Source organism: Fukomys damarensis, unplaced genomic scaffold (assembly GCF_012274545.1).
Source record: "Fukomys damarensis isolate Sample0158 unplaced genomic scaffold, DMR_v1.0_HiC HiC_scaffold_33, whole genome shotgun sequence".
Taxonomy (NCBI): Eukaryota; Metazoa; Chordata; class Mammalia; order Rodentia; family Bathyergidae; genus Fukomys; species Fukomys damarensis.
The window spans coordinates 22,064,613-22,080,365 of NW_022900945.1; the positions used below are offsets into that span (position 1 = coordinate 22,064,613).

The following is a 15,753-nucleotide window of genomic DNA, read 5'->3' on the forward strand; positions in this document are numbered from 1 at the left end:
GTTTTTTTTTTTTTTTTTTTTTAATAACAGGAAAAAGAACCACTCTTTTATAGTCCCTGTCTTTGGCATAGAGCCTGCCTTACATGGATGGAAGGAAAATTAATCACTTAACTATGTTATACAGAAGCAGACAAGTAGAGCTTGGAATGCTATTACTGTTCACATAAACTATGATTCTGTTGGACTAAGGCAACTGCTCTTTTTTTTAAATTTACTATAATATCAAAAAATGTAGTGGCATTTTATACACCTTTGGTGGCTTGATTTTTTAAAAAAAAATAATGAATCGATGTCTTCTTTTATAAATTTTCTGTATTTATCTGGAATAAACTTTATTGCCTTATCTTTACCAACCATGTAACAGAACCTCATAGCTTTCCAACAGAGCTATTTGCCAAACAATTTCTTATCAATGCTGAAATAGGAATATCAGCAATTACTTCAGATGTTAAGACTGAGGACTTCTAATCAGCTTGAACCAAGACACTGTGTTACCCATATGCATTCCCAAAGTCTAGGCATCCAGTGTGTTCAGTCGTATCTTCCGGAGTCAGTGAGCTGATCATCCCTTTTTTGATATGTATTCTACATTTATCAACCTAGTTCATTTGTTCTTGTGTCTGCTGTAGAAGCAAACTGTATCTTTGTTAAATCATAGGGATTATCATTGTATACATGCTGTGAACATGTATATGTGAAAGTTGTAATGTATTCTGTAATGTAGGCTTATTATTTAATTTCACCACTTCATCACTTTTGTACAGTGGCCAAGCAGACACCTCAAACTCCAGCATTTATATTAAGTGCATTTGTATATTTTAGGCCACTGGATCCAGATTTTATATTGGCAGTTACTGAGGGCAAAAGCAATATATTATAACAGAATGTATAAATATTTTTGATAAAACAGTCTATATTTTATTAAAAAATATTATAACACTAAAGCTGTACCTCAAAAGTCTGAAAAATAATTTGATCAGATACTTTTTACAATTCTTCAAGAGGATCCGTTGTGGCTTTTTGTACTCTGAAAGTATGTTTTTGCAAATCATGACTTTACATTTGCTTGGAGTTTTTGTTTCACTTTGTTTTTTTTACATTTTTCCCCTCCTAGTCCATGAGTTGTTTTCTCTTGAGTAACATCTTTGATCCTGTGCTTAGCATGTTAGGGTCATTATACCTCAGGAATAACAAATTGGTAACTAATCATGCTGAATTAACCATTTAATCACAGTGAGCTCATCTCTTAAAAGTTATTCAAGTTTATATCTTATAAAAATGGTTTGTGGAGTTGAGCTTAAAGCATTTATAAATATTTCAGTTTTGTGAAGATTGTGTTAACATGTTTTTATTGTACTGAGAACAATTAAAATTGTCCAGAAATAATTCATATTATCTTTAAAATTATTACCCAAGATCCTTTGGGAGAAAATTTTGTAAAAAGAAGAACACTGTGTTATTTAAAGTTATTTTTAAATGCCAGTTAAATTTCTTTGGGAAAAGACAGTAGGAGACCTAAGCATAATTTTTGGTTTTAATTTAAACATCATTAACAGCATTAAAATAAAACACTAAATACTTTTGAGGTACAGTCTGCTTACCCATCTGGTTCTCAAATATGCCTAGAAAGCAATGTCTAGAATGGGCTTTTAGCATTTTAAAAACTGACATAGCATTTTATAACTACGCTGTGTACAGAAATTTTTTAATTGAATTCAATCACTAAAAAAAATTAGAGGGCAGGGTATATTCACACAATTAAGCTGAAGAAAGCACTAATTTTTTCTGTAGTTTAAAGTATATATATATATATATTAGATTAAAAATTTTAAGAGTGTAAATATATTTTGCTATTACTGTATGTGTATGTGACTGCTCAAGCACTTTGTAAGGAAATTAGTATATTTTAGAATGGTACACTATGCATTCAAATGAAATGTGCCTATTTGTCATTCTAAGAAGTGTTTTTTGCAGTCATAAATTACCACAAATGCACAAATTAAAGTTTAAACAGACTGAAATTTGTAACTTTGGTTTTAAGTATTATTTCCTTTTAGAAACGTCCTAGGATTGAAATATGCATAGTTTTACTATGTTTAAGGTCTCAAAGACTAATTTCTTGCAAATACTTTTTGTCTGGGAAAAGCTAAAATCATGAAAATTCACAGTACATTGTTCACTTCACTGGGAAAAATGGGGAAATTCTGTATTCTGTTCTGTAATGTCAGTAGCCTCTTCCATTCAGTGGATATCTTATGAAATGCCCAGTACAATGGTACACTGAGGATAGGAAGAGGGGGGCAGTAAAGTTCTCATAATTGAAGAACACCATGCATTAATATTGAAATACAAGAACTGGTATTTTATGTTCTTTTCTCTTGTTTAGATTAACTTAATTTAGGAACTGACTTTTCACAACTAGGCAGATGAGTCTGGTCTCCATAGTGAGTTCAAGGTCAGATGGAACACAGACCTGGATCTAAAACCAGTGACATTGTCCTTTAGCGGAGGAAACACTGAAGCATTCCCAGTAAGCTCTTCATAAACTTGAGTTAGGAGGTGAGTGTGGTGGTGCATGCTGGACACTGAGAAAGAGGATTACGAGTGAATTAAATAGTGGACCCTGTCTCAAAAACAATTTTTTTAGATCGGTCGTAGGATTAGGTTGCCTGTCATTGCTACTCTTCTCCAACATGGTACAGTGGAGCTTCGAGTTAACGACCAGCTTGACATATGAATAACTTGGGTTCTGCCTGGAATTTTAGTTTTATCTTATGAGCAGTCTTGAGTTATGTCCTGAATGCCATCTGCTACCACTGTCACTTCCAGATGATCTCAGATACAGATTTAACCCTTAAAGAGTTCTGGCGGGAACATTACAGCACCCTTTCCTAGGAGGGGTTCATTGTAAAATCCTGCGCCATGGTCTCTAGGCACGCTGGGATCTACCTGGAGACTTTGAAGAGAGACTTCGAAGGCTGTGTAGAGGAGCCTGAGCCTTCAATTGGCCAACTTGAGTTAAAACCAGCCAGCATGAACAAATTGAGTTCAGAAGTCAAGGGTCCACTATATTCTGTCATTTTCAGTGGCATAGGATTCAAAGTAAAATGGGCAGTGGCCACTGCCACTATTTGCAATGACAGGGTTTTTAGAAAATTCAAGGCTACAATTATTAGTAGTAATAGATGTAAGATAACACAAGTTGATTTGTGGCTATGTCTCATCAATTAGAATTCATATTATGCATCTTCAGTGACAAGTTACATAGAGAAATCTATCAAATTATTCCAAGCATAAGAAAAAAATTTTATTGGGAGACATAAGAAAACCTAAGTGTAGAAATACCCATTTGTAATGTATGTTCCCCATATTGCTGTGTAGAGCCAATATATAGACATTCAGCATCCCAAGAAATTTTTGTGAAATTTTACAAGTTCATTCTAAATTTGTATAGAAAAATGAAAGATCAGAAACAATGAATAGTAATTTCCTAAAGAAGAGTGGAAATGAAGGAATTCTATCTACCAGAGACCAAGACTTATGTGTAAGTTATTTTAGTATTTTACATATAAGATGGAGTCAACAAATGGGCCCACAAGGATCTGGAACATTAATATATAACAAGGGTCATAATTTTAGTAGGGAAAATGAACCATAAGTGAATACTGTTATTTCCCAGCTCTTAAGAGGAAAACTGCTTATCCCTATAGACGTGAAAAAGTTTAAGCCAGGCATTGCTCAGCACTTGAAAGGCTAAGGCAGGATTGCCTCAAGTTCAAGGCCAGCCTGAACTCTACATATGGAGACCCTGTCTCAAAACAAAAATTCCTGTGTTATATTATTAATAATTCAAATGGACAGGGCCAGGGACTTAGCTCAGTGGTTCTACCGCCTGTTTTGCAAGTGAAAGGCCCAAGTTTGATCCCCGGTACCAAAAAAAAAATTCAAATGGATTACGCATAAATTTAAAACACCAAGATTATACTAATAGAGCAAAGTATTCAAAAGCAAGAAAAATTGATAGAATCAGTTACAATGAACATTTTTTCAAAAAGCACCATCACAAAAGTAAAAAACACAAACTAAGAATATAATTTTCATTGCACATATAAAGAAAATATCATAACTTAAAACTAAGAAATACAGAGGCGGCTTGGCACCTGGGCATCAAAGTCCCTGCAGCAGTTGTGATGGGCGACATTGCTGGGGGGTGGCTGTGGCTCACCATGGTAACCGCAGTGCTGCCACCGCCCCATTTCCCCACCTCCAGAGAATCAGTCCTGGAGGAGGGTGCTGGACCTGATCTGGAAGTATCCTCATGACCTGTCACCACCCTGCAAGGGGAGGATGCCTGGTACCTCCAAAGGAAAGTTAAAGGAGGTAAAGATGTGTGTCCATCAGAAAAAGCACTGTTCAGTATGAAGTGGAAGCACCATTCTTGGAGAAATGGGCAAATCCCATGTTGAGAACAAAAGGAGGGCTAGAAAGTGGTTCATCTGGAAGGTCTCAGAGTCAGCACAGATAAAACTTCTGGTACAAAAGGTGGTTGAGAGTAAATTTAGGCATCCCTCAAAACAAAATGAACAGTTGTGCTATCTGCAGAGCTGTGATTCATTGTCAGGAAAAGAAAACTCAAGCAAACCTCCTCCCCTCCTTTTGAAGGAACAGATAGATGAAGTTGCCAGCATTAATGACATGGACAAATACACTAAGTTACTGTATGAAGATCTTCCTCATACGGTTTGAGCTCTGATCCTGTATCTTGCTCCAGATCCTGTTTACTTGGAAGAACTGTGCTTAAATGAAACTGCCTTCTGTGCACTAGCAAGAGGCCTGAGAGAAGACTGGAAGCGAAGCGTTGCATTAGCTACAAACATAATTTACATCTCTGCTTTTTCAGTTTTTCTGAGTTGCATGAATAATCACTATAAAATTGGAGCTCTGTGTATGAATATCACTGCTCATGAGTTAAAAAGAAATAAGCTTTGGCAAGAACTTTCTAAGAAGCCTGTTGATGAAGACTGTGAAAGCCAGACTTTGAGATGGGATTAGGAAAAAACCTTTAGAAAATACTAGGGGCTTGTAAAACAAGAACAGTTATTGTGAGTTGGTCTTTATTTGCTTCTGAATCTGACTGAGGATAGTCTCACAGAACTGAAGATGAGGAGTCCGAGTGTAGTTCACATTTTGGTGAAGGCTCCGACTGGGATAATTTTGAGCTGCTATTTCTAGTTTTAACAGTCTTAAACTCAGCATTTTAATGGAGAATAAAAATGATACGGTGGAAATGGAAAGTGCTGAAAAACGGTAAAACTGACACCACATGAGCATGAACGTTTACTGAATATAACTCCAGCTTTTACTAAACCCCTCCTTTGACCCAGAAATACAGAATAACTGCTTTACCACATAAGCTTGGATGAGAGTTTTAAAGCGAGGTATGCCTATGCTGACTATACCACCATTAATGAAGATGTTGTTTGAATATTCACGTAAACTAATTGGTTTGGGACTCATTTCTCTGCATGAATCTGCTAATGAATGAACAACTGATCTGTGAAGGAAATGGGTAGATGGTACTCATGAAAAGGACTCCAAAGATTAAGGTTCATTGCTTAGACTAGGAATGATTAAAAATATTTCCCAACATGATGTACCAACTAAAAGTTTGTTTAGGGCCAGGGATTTAGCTCAGCGGTTCGGTGGCCTGCTTTGCAAGCACAATGACCCAAGTTCAATGCCCGGTACCAAAAAAAAATTAAAATTTGTTTATTGGTTTTATTGGGGACAGTGCTGTCCAAGTCACTAATAATGAAGAGAAGGAGTTTGTGACTGAACATTTGGGAACTCTGGCATATGTGGCCATTTAATTTGGACTGAGAATTGGTTCTTAAGGAGTACAAGTTGGTTCCATACATCAAGGATAAACTAAAATGAGGTGCTGCAGAAGATGACCTTGTTTTAGAAGTAGTTCTATTGATTGGAACTGTACCTATGGATAACTCGTGCTGCATTGCTAGCTAAATCTAGATTAATCCCTTCCCTTTTGAATTACTAAATGCTCAACAAGATGATGAAGTTGTGTCAGATAATGTATGTCTTCTACCAGATGGTTTTCCACCAAGACAAGAGAAGTGTCAGAATCATAGAAAGACTCCAGCATATCTCATAGATCTGGTGCATGATAAAAATAATGAAATCTGGAAAGTCTGATAGAATACCCTAGATATGATAGTGGAAGAACGTGCTAAGAAAATTCAGAGGGAGTAGCCAAGTGTGGTGGCACATGTCTTTAAGCCCAGCACTGGCGAGGCTAATGCAAGAGAGTCACCATGAATTTGAGGCCAGCCTGAACAACACAGGGAGATCCTGTCTCAAAAAGCAAAAAATGAAAGAAAATTCAGAGTGAAGTTACTGGGATAACTTTTAAGTAGTTGGAGATGGTAGAGAGTTGTCAGATGAGTTAGCGAGAAAAACTTGTATGATGATGATCGAATTGAACCATATACCCACGAAGGAAATATTCTCAAAATTCCTAACCTTTTCTACATCTCAGATGGATTAATTGCCACTGAAGGAGCCAGAAGTTCAGATTTCTTCAGTGACTGTCACTTTAGAACAGAGATGGTTGGACAGCATTCATTTCCTGGCGGCCCTGGAATGGATGGCTGTGGCCAGCCAGTTGGTAACAGCTTATGGGTTCTGCGCTGATGACTCTTAGAACAGTACTATGGCTATAGGTCTCGATAAAGTTGTCTTCCTGTGTGAATGCTTGGGATCTGCATGGATTGGGTTAACCTCGGCCTTGGCCTAATAATGCATGTTGATGCTAAAGAAAAAAAAAAAGCAAAGATCAAAAGATACAAATAGCCGTTATTTAGTGGGGAGGTAAAAAGTTGTAATATGGTGGAGTATATTGTTTGATGTTACTGGTAGTATTTTAAGCCTTCATTGGCAATTTCCCAAAAGAAATATATTAGTAACAAATAATGTACTCCCAACCCCCTTGAGTGACTTAAATTCTCATACCCATCATTGTAATCATACCCTCAGCTCTCTTCTATTCTTATTTCATTATACAAATGTGCTAAAACCTCAACCCCAACCTCTGTTAAATCCATCTGTATCCACTTTTCTCCCTATAAGAAAGCAAACAATTCCTCTAGTGTTTCTCAGACTTCACATAGGTATCAGAATCACCTAAAAGACGTAACACAGACCACCCCCAGGTTAATTCAGTAGCGAGCCCCAAGGTTTACATTTCTGCTAAATTCCCAGATGATGTGCTTCTGGTCAAGTCCTGAAATGCTTTTCAGTAAGTTAAACCCAATTTAAAGTGTTTAAAAATCATTTTGATATTTGTATGTAAAATTTGAAGTTTCACATAATTTTACATGGAAACTGTATTTAGCAAGTAACTTCGTTGAAGTCATAAAACCAGTAAGAATGAGGAATGCAGCATACTTATTAAAAGTGACTGTGAGAAAGCAATGCTATTCAGTGTATCTTAAGGAAAAATCCGTTTTCTTTTCTCTTTTGGTACCGGGGATCCAACTTGGGACCTTGCACTTGTGAGGCAGGTGGCAGAGCCACTGAGCTAAATTCCCAGCCCTAAAACCTGTTTTCTTTCTAGGCCATTGTTACGACTTCTCACTATTTATCCATATATATATGATATGATTATCACATACATGTGACTTAATAGTCACATCTCAGTCTTGCTAAAGTCAAAAACAGAGTTAAAAGACTAAGTTAAAAGAGTAACCAAGCCAAGCATGATCCCAACACTTGGGAGGCTGAAGCAGGAGAATTGCCATAAGTTTAAGGCCTACAAAGCAAGTCCCTGCCTCAAAAAAAAAAAAAAAAACTAAAAACTAAAAACCACACATAATCCCAGCACTCAGGAAGCTGAGTTAGGAGGATCCTTTTGTTCAAGCCCAGCCTGGGCTACAAGTTCAAGGACAACTTGGCTCAAAAAATGAAGGAAGAGTAATCAGACTGCTGTACTAATTGTTTTTACATCATTATAAATTCAGTTTTTCCCTTTTTGAAGCAATCATTGTGAAAAGAGTTCAAAAGAAATACTGAGTAAACCTTAATTCAGCATCATTTGGAGTAGTTTACCATGTGTAAACTTGGATATAACTAAAGTTTAGTTTAATCTTGTGCAATGAAACTCATTTAAAAATTAAACAAAAATTGCATATAATCATGTCCTTGACAATGCTTTAATTTTTCCCCATAAAAGTTAACTTTGCTTTCTTGTTAAAGTTTAAAATTTGAAAATCTTTTTTCACAGCATTACACGTTTGAGTTTGTATCTTCTAACCAAAAATTTAATATTGTGTGTAGTGTATCTATATGTTATACATCTTGCAAAAACAAACCAGCTGAGGGACAGTAAACTCTTCTGCCACGTTGATTCTGAAGATAAGTTTAAAAGAATTAAGAAGTGGGCCGGCGATTTAGCTCAGCGGTTTGGTGGCCTGCCTTGCAAGCGCAAGGACCCGAGTTCAATCCCTGGTACCAGAAGAAGAAAAGAAGCAAGACTGGTTGCACCATTTAAATTCTCTCGTGTGCATGTGCAAGCTGAGTATATCTAGGTGCAGTTGTGGAACTTACCTGCCCACTGGGTATTAAGGTAATATAATTATGTGGCACAGTCTGTCAAACACCCTTCTTTCAATGCAGCAGCACTGTTTATCTCTTGAGTCTTGAGATGTGAACCCACGTTAGCAGATCCAGAAACCCAGGGTAACAAGACCACCACGACCCCAGACTTTCTAGCGCAGTTTAATCGCTCCTACTTTGGCTCATGTTTTACACCTTGCCTCTTTTCCCCTCTCTACTCAGATATATGGTACTCATTTGCGGGGGGGGGGGGTACCAGGGATGGAATTCGGGACCTTGAGCTTGCAAGGCAGGTGGTGGCACCACTGAGCTAAATCCCTGGCCCTGGTACTCATGTTTTTTACTTGCAGTTAGCACACAAACCTGTTTGCCCATTCCTACTCCCAGCATAATGCTGATGGCCGTTCCATCTCAGAGGCACCATGAACAGTGTGCAAATCCAGACTTCCAGTATGTGACAGTCTCCAGGCACGAGCTGAGACCCACTGGTCCTCCCCACATGTTCAAACCATCCCGTCTGAAATAACCTGAAGGACCTCAGATTTCCTCCCAGCATTGATCTTTAAGGGCCCAGGAAACTTAGAGACAAAACTTCAAATTTGAGAGGCTGGGGATTTAGCTCACTGGTTCCATGGCCAACCTTCAGATTTGAAGTCATTCATTAGACTTGTTAATGGATCAAATTGCAGGTCCTAGAAGGGCTATTCTCTGTGCTTTAGTTTTGTACTTATAAAATAGAAATTATAGTTTCTGCTCAGTAGGCTCTCTGGAACTTCATCTCAGTAATGATCTTGATCTGCCTTGTCCTCCAGAGGAGCTGAAGACAGAATTCCCCCTAGAAAGAATTTAGTTCTGGGTATGAAATAACGGATTTATTGAGAAGACTGAAGAGACAGGTTCTGGAAGGAACTTCTAGGCCTGATGTCCAAAGCCCCGGGGCAGGGCTAGACCAAGAAGGAGCTGCCCCTCTTGCCAGGGTTTAGAAATCTAGAGGCTGGGCCCCCCTGCTGTCCCCTGTTCAAATCCTTTTTAATTCAAGTATGTATTGTGTGTCTGGTTCACAAATTCTTCAGTTTAGACCCAGAAATTCACCTTCAAAAGAGTCTGAGATCTTTTTTTTTTCTTTCCAGACTCTGCTGTTCAGGAAAGCATTCTAGCAGATCCGATTAGAAGCTAAGCAAGCCCAATGTCTGCCATACTGGTGACTAATCTAGCTCAACTCCTTCACCTCACACACGTGAGAATTAGGCACAGGGAGGTTTAGTGACTTTTCTAAGATGTTGCCAGTTCTTTCTTTAGCTGTATGTTTACATCTCTGACAGGCTGGTTCCCCACTGACCTACAAACCTTTTATCTGGACTGTAAAGTTTTCATTTTTGGTCTCTCTGGAATGTTACCTGAAATATTTTCTCAGTGTTTACATTTATGTATTTTAATAATTACAGTGATCAGATACACAAGCTTAAATAGCCCATCAGTTTCTCTTATAAAAAAAAAAAATTTTTTTATTTTTTTGTACTAGGGATCAAACTTGGGACCTTGCACTTGCGAGGCAGGCAGTGGAACCACTGAGGGAGATAAATTCTTTGCAAATAGGAAGGGGATCGAGAGGTGGAGTGAGGAGAGGAAGTAGAAAGAATTAAGATGCATTAGGGACATGTATCGACACCCCACAGTGAGTGTAATCACCATATACTGCAAACATGTACTAATAAGAATAATTACACTATTCTACAGATTGACTTTAGCATCCGTAATGCATTCTGACCCTTTCTTACCCCTGTGTCCCCCTGCCACAACAACCAAATACAATCAAAACCAGAATATTTTTAAAAGCATCTTTATTTCAGATCACTACAATACAAGGTGGAATTTACCAATTTTTACCATTTGTTATTTTCTGAGTACAGTAGGTCGAGGGCCACTTCCAGAATAGTAGTTGAAATTTTTAGTTAAGATCTATTTCCTGTGTTCTGGAAACTTATGTAAATGGGAAAGGAAATCTAAACATTTTAGTGCCATATCATTTGATCTATAAGTGAATGAAGCTGTAGTCAAAAGTTTGTAACTCCCATGTGGCTTCCTATCCCACAAAACGAGCCCTTTATTGTATTCAGCTAAGTTTCCAAGGGAAATTTAAGGTTCAGAGAATTTCTATATAGTTAAATTTTATAATATCAAAAGTGGGAGAAAACTGCTCTTTGGCCAGAGGAACATTGTCTTGTTGTGTGACCAGCACTGGAATCAGCTTAGATGTTTATTCATACAATATGTACTGATCTCCAATTATTGGTCGGCAGAGGTTGTGCTTGGTGCAAACTTGGAAGGACAAGTTGGTCACTGCCTCCACAGAGCCTGTCGTCTACCAGAAGGTTACTCGTAAGTCCTTTGGCAGTGGCACTAAGGTGTCATCAGGGCTCCCCTAGGGGAAGGGTTTGTGAGAAGGCCAGGCTGGGAGTCAGTGGAGACTCCCGGAGGTCTTGGTATTCAGATGGCCACTTCCAAAAAGGTCAGCTGGAACGGGGCGAGGAGCCTCGAAGTGAGGGAAGCACAGGGCAGTTTGAGGAGGTGAGTGTCACCACAGCTGGAGCAGGTGTATAATTTGGCGCACAGCACCTGGGAAAGAAGACGCAGGCCTTGCATACCCGTTCAGAAGGGGTTATCACAGGGAGGGCTAATTTCCGTGTGTCTAAGAGGATACCCTTTTTAGAGGGTCTCCTTAGCAACTTTTTTTTTTTTTTTTTGTGGTACTGGGGCTCAAACTTAGGTTCTGGTGCTTGTGAGGCAGGCGGCAGAACCACCGAGCTAAATCCCCGGCCCACTCCTTTAACAATTCTTGATTTTATGCTTTCGACTATAACACTGCATTAGGGCCTCACAAAGGGCCTTCACAAACACATGCACTTTGAGTTTCTCCACTTGCTGCTCAGTTGCCTCTGTCACAGCCACCCAACTGTCTTCAGCTGGAGATGCCCCAGCCTTCCGTTGCAACAGCTAGGAGCTGCCTCAGCCATTAGGAGAGGTGGCAGTGGCTTTAATTAGGGTCAGGCAGGTAGAAAAAAAGGGAGTAACAGGTACTCTAGGTGTTAGAAACAAAGGACTGAGACCAGCTACATGTGGCCCATAATCAACCACACTAAGAATGCCTCCCAAGTGCGATTACCACTTACCCTCCCAGGGCCTGTTCCACTCAGTGGTCTTCCTTTAAAAGTGCTTTTCCAGCCGGGTGTGGTGGTGCACACCTGTAACCCCAGCACTCGGGAGGCTGAGGCAGGAGGATCCTGTGAGTTCAAGACCAGCCTGGGCTACATAGTGAGTTCCAGGTCAGTCTCAACTACATAGTGAGACCTTGTCTCAAAACAAACAAAAAAAAAAGTGCTTTTCCACTTTGTGCCCTCTTTCTATATAAGCAGGGTGTTTCTCCTCTGTGGCCCCTTGGGCTCGACACCTCCTTGCATCAGTGCAAGGTGTGTACTATGCACCTCTTGTTATCAGGGTTTACATGATGGAGAACAAATGGTCTTTGCTCTTCACAGAGACTCGTGACTAACAAAATAATGCAACCTTAGCATTACTGAAAGCCACCCAGCCGGAGATGGTGTTGGTATGCACTGTAGATGGGCTCCAACATAGCCAAGGGGTCCTCCTGGCCACCTCTACCATGGTCACCCCTCAGTCCCTCCTGAACAGCAAAGGAGTCTTACGTATTATCTCTGGAGGCCTGACAAGGACACAGAAGCACCCCGAGGACTGAGACAAGGCCTCATTCTGACACCAACTGGTAATGTAACCTTGTTTCACCTCACTAGACAGATGGGAATTTTTCATTCTAACGTTTTCATCTATAAAATTAAGCAGTTATACTAGACCAATCATTTATTTGTTTATTTATTTATTGAGGCAGGGTCTCCCTTTATAGTTCAGGCTGGCCCTGGACTACGTATCCCAGGTTGGCCTCAAACTCATGGCAGTCTTCCTGCCTCAGCCTCCCCAGGGATGGGATTACAGGTGTAAGCTACCAAGCCTGGCTCTAGATCAGTCGTTTTAAACAAAACCTTCAGTGCTACTGTGTTATTCCTGGCATGGTGGCTGTAATCCCAGCAACAGGACCGTGGCAGAAGGATCAAGGGGATCAAGAGTTTGAGATCAGCCTGGACCACAATAGCAAGACCCTATCTCAAAACAAAATCGGGTCAAATCATGGCTTTGCTAGCCATATCCTGTTATAGATCACAGAAAGGGCAAAACTGTCCCGATACAGCAGAGAAAGCTTTTTGGTCACTGTGACATGTGAGATGTATGTCTAACCATGCTTCCTAATGTACACCCCCCTTGAAGCCTGTAATTTGCTGAGCAAGAGAAGCACTAAGAGAATCCTTTATTCTAGTATTTGGTCTTTTACCTTAGCTCTTAAGATCTTTGTGACTTCCTGTGTGACAGGTCCGTCTTCTATTCTATGAGGTGAGTCTTGGCACGCTCCTGGATAGCCTCAGGATGGAAGCCAGTGGCCATGGGATTAAGGGGATGGAAATTTCATGCTCACACCCATGACCTGGAGGAAGGCGAGAGGAGCTGAAGTGTGGCCTGATGCCAACGATGTAGTCAATCACACCTGCATGTGGAACCGCCAGGCTGAAATCTCGACATTCCCTAGTGAAAGTGGAAGACCTTGTGCCTCTCATGAGCCTTACCCTGTGCAGGGGCCACACATGTATGTTCCTCTGTACCACTGTAACACCACTTACGTCCTGTGCTCTAGCAGCCCAGAGAGGATGGGAGTAGTGCAAGCACCAACTTCGACCCAGCCTAGACAACTTAGTGACACAAAAAATAAAGAGTCGGGGATGTAGGTTAGTGTGAAGGTCCTGGTTTCATCCTTAATATCACAACATAATTTAATAATAATAATAATAATGGCTGAGAATGTAGTTCAGTGGTAGAGTGCCCCTGGGTTCAATCCCCAGATATACACACACACGAAGTTTATGAAAGATGCAAGGCGTCTGTAGCCTGGAGAAACTGAATAATTCTCTTACAGTGATGCCTTTCAACCCAGACATGCTGACAGAACATGTGTATAAATATCTGGGAGGGGGAGAATGAGGTGCTCAGGGGGTCAGGGAATCTTCCAGTAGCTCCACAATAAGCAGATGGGATTAAAACTCCAGCAGCAGGAAAAGTCAGGGCCACTGACAATTGGAAATATTGGCATGGGGCACAGAGGCCTCCTGGCTGGATTAGGACCAGATGGGTAATAGGCTGACCCCTCAGCTGTTCATCTTGATAATTAAAGTAAATCTTGCACCTGTGATACAAAATTAGCTCGGGAACCTAAGACATCCATGGGTAAAGTAAATTTGTTGTTTGGAACACAAAAGCTTACTATCCAGTGGCATCACGTTTAAGATGCATTTAGTTTGGGGAAAAGGCTAAGAACAATTTCTAGCTTATTAACTCTTTGTTACCAGGCCGATTTAACAATCAAAAGCTTCCCCTAGGAAACCAAGAAATTTGGCATTCACGCATTTTCATGGATAGAAGTCCACTGGAAAAGTACAACTAAGGTCAGTACCAAGGCAACCTCCTGTGAAATCAATCTCAGAGGCATGGTATAGTGGAAAGACCACAAGGTCCTGAGTTCGATCCCCGGATCCGAAAAACTGCTGGATCGCGTGATCAAACAGTCCCATCTCTGCTAAGTGAAGTTGAGCAGCTCTTGTGGTTTTCGAGGCTTCTGTGATATATAAACTGAGCACACTGGACTCGAGTGCTGAAACTCAGATTTCATGAAGCTTAAATCCTTGAGCTCACAGTAACAGCAGACTATCAATGACAGTGGCTTCCAGTCCTTCTTTAAGTGTCTGGGTGGGTTAGTATGAAAAACATCAACTGTTTAAAACCCTAGCACTGCGGGGCATGGTAGTGCATGACTGTAATCCCGGCACTCGGGAGGCTGAGGGAGGACTGCAAGATGGAGGCCAGCCTGCATTACGCAGTTTCAAGGCTGGCTTGTCTCTAAAAGGCTTGTCTCTTAAAGGCTAGCATGCACAGAATGGAGCCACTTTATCCTCACTGAACCGGTCTTCCTAAACTACCATTGCTACCTTGCTAAAACGCAGACTCTATAAGCAGCCATCCTCAAATTTAAACAATCAGTTTATTTTGTTTGTTTTTTGTGGTACCAGGAATCGAACTCAGGACCTTGTGCTTGCCAGGCAGGTGCAGCGCCACTGAGGCAAATCCCCAGCCCACCCATGCAATGTTAGGATAGTTTTTCCTACTTCAGAGATGGTCACATTCAATCACTAGCTTTGAGTGTACTGTTTTAAGGTGTGATTCCTTTCACTTGTAATTCTTTGAATTTCTACTAATTTTTTCATATTAAATAAAGCAGTGTGGATGAACACTATACCCGCAGTGGACATCGTGTGTGTCACTGGGGATTTTACCCAGGGCCTCACACATACTAGTCAAGTCCTCTACCACTAAGCTATACCCCCAGCCCACTTTTTCCGTAATATCCATAATAAAATTTTGATTTAATCATATAGTTTAGATTTTCAAAAAGCTAACCATCTAAATCCTTTAGTTTCAAAAATTATCTATAAGAATATAAACTACTCAGCTGGGCATAGTGGTACACACCTGTAAACACAGCATTCTGGAAGGCCGAGGCAGGATAATCACAAGTTCTAGCCCAACCTGGGCACTCAGTGAGACCCTGCCTCTAAATAAGTAAATGAACGGCAGGGGACACAGCTCAATGTAGAGGCCTTCAGCTCAATCCCTGGACCACAAAGACAAATGTAAATTAAAAGATACAAACACACACATATGTAAACATACCCTCTGCTCTAATATCAATCTTTAAAATCAGTTTTCCTGACCTGACTTTAATAAGTGGGTAGAAAACAAAACGTAGACCAAGATGATATATTTGAGTGGCAGCAGCGTTTTATTTTTCTTTATCTGTATTTTTCTAATTATCTAATAAACACATTTTTTAAACCACGAAGAGTAAAAGGTTGTGCCACTGTGGCTGGTACTTCTTGTTTAATTTACCTATCAAATAAACCTCTTGCGCACACACACACACACACACACACACACACACACACACAC

General features: G+C 40.1%; 1 pseudogene; it reads left to right on the forward strand.

The window, feature by feature from the left end:
- The first annotated feature begins 4,322 nt into the window (after positions 1-4,322).
- Positions 4,323-7,245, forward strand: LOC104870939 (annotated as a pseudogene).
- The last annotated feature ends 8,508 nt before the right edge of the window (positions 7,246-15,753 follow it).